At 42.4% G+C, this 1,367-nt stretch overlaps 1 non-coding gene across 1 annotated transcript; it reads right to left on the reverse strand.

The window, feature by feature from the left end:
* Positions 1 to 803: 803 nt before the first annotated feature.
* Positions 804 to 909, reverse strand: LOC111751581 (U6 spliceosomal RNA). The gene has a single exon (XR_002786715.1). It is a non-coding gene; the product is annotated as a U6 spliceosomal RNA (small nuclear RNA).
* Between the last annotated feature and the right edge of the window lie 458 nt (positions 910 to 1,367).

The raw sequence follows: 1,367 nt of genomic DNA on the forward strand, positions 1-1,367 counted from the left end.
AGAAGCAGCCTGACTGAATGGTGAAATACATACCTGCTTTCATGTGGAAAATAATATTGAAAAGATACGCTATGTATTCCTAATGGCAATTCCTGTCTGGAAGCGAGATGAAAAGGCAGAGGGGGACAGGAGCTGGCTGAATGGACAAAAGAAATACAGGGTGGAGAGGAGGAGTGTGCTGTCTCTTTAGGAGTTGCCCACGTAATCTTATGCGTCTATGTGAACCAAGAAGCTCGCTCCTCACCAGTATCATTTCCTGTCTTATAGTCCAGTCCAATCCCTGTCTGAAGATTTGGCTCCAGGAATGGTTCCAGTCTTTGGCAACAAAGGTCCGGGTACCATGACCTCTGGGGTCCCTCTAGTCTTAGTCAGACGATTCAGTCTGGTCTTTTTTACAAGAATTTTGGATCTGAATCCCACTGTTCTCCTGCTCCATCAGGGATTCTCTGTTGTATTCTCTGTCAGGGCAGTCATCGTTGGAAGCTGGACACCATCTAGTTCTCCTGGTCTCAGGCTGATATAGTCTGTGGTTTATGTGGCCCTTTCTGTCTCTTGGGCTCATCTTTACCTTATGTCTTTGGTGTTCTTCATTCTCCTTTGCTGCACGTGGGTTGAGACAAACTGATGCATTTAGATGGCCGCTTGCTAGCATTTAAGACCCCAGAAGCCATTCACCAAAATGGGATGCAGAACGTTTTCTTAATACATTTTATTATGCCGATTGACCTAGATGCCCCCTGAAACCATGGTCCCCAAACCACCGTCCCTGCTATTCTGGCCTTCGAAGCATTTGGTTGTATTAAAAAAATATGGAACGCTTCACGAATTAGCATGTCATCCTTGAGCAGGGGCCATGCTAATCTTCTCTGTATGGTTCAATTTTAGTATATGTGCGGCCGAAATGAGCACCAACATCTCTAAATAAATTTAAGACTAGATAACTTGGAGTGATATATACTGTTCTATCTTATGGCTGTTCTATACATTCAAGAACATATTGCCTATTGATTTGTGTTGCATGCAATGCTGTGCTGAACATCCCTGTGCATGCATCATTGAACTTGTTTATATACCCTCACACCTCCTCTTCTTCAGGTTTGGTACGCATTGTTCAAACACCCTCCCACAAATTTGCTGTGCATAATTTTTTGACTATTCTCAACTTACCATGTTTCATGTTCATGTATCATGGACATTGCTTCTCTGGACATACATAGGCACATTTGTTCTTTTCCCCAGCCATTACTACCACAAATAACCTTGGCTTTTAACTTGCTGGAAAAAAACCTTGTCATAGTCAGCAAAGCCACTTATTCAACTTGCAAGATTTTTTAATTAAACACTCTGAATTGAGAGAATAAGGTTTC

Source organism: Loxodonta africana, chromosome 15 (assembly GCF_030014295.1).
Source record: "Loxodonta africana isolate mLoxAfr1 chromosome 15, mLoxAfr1.hap2, whole genome shotgun sequence".
Taxonomy (NCBI): domain Eukaryota; kingdom Metazoa; phylum Chordata; class Mammalia; order Proboscidea; family Elephantidae; genus Loxodonta; species Loxodonta africana.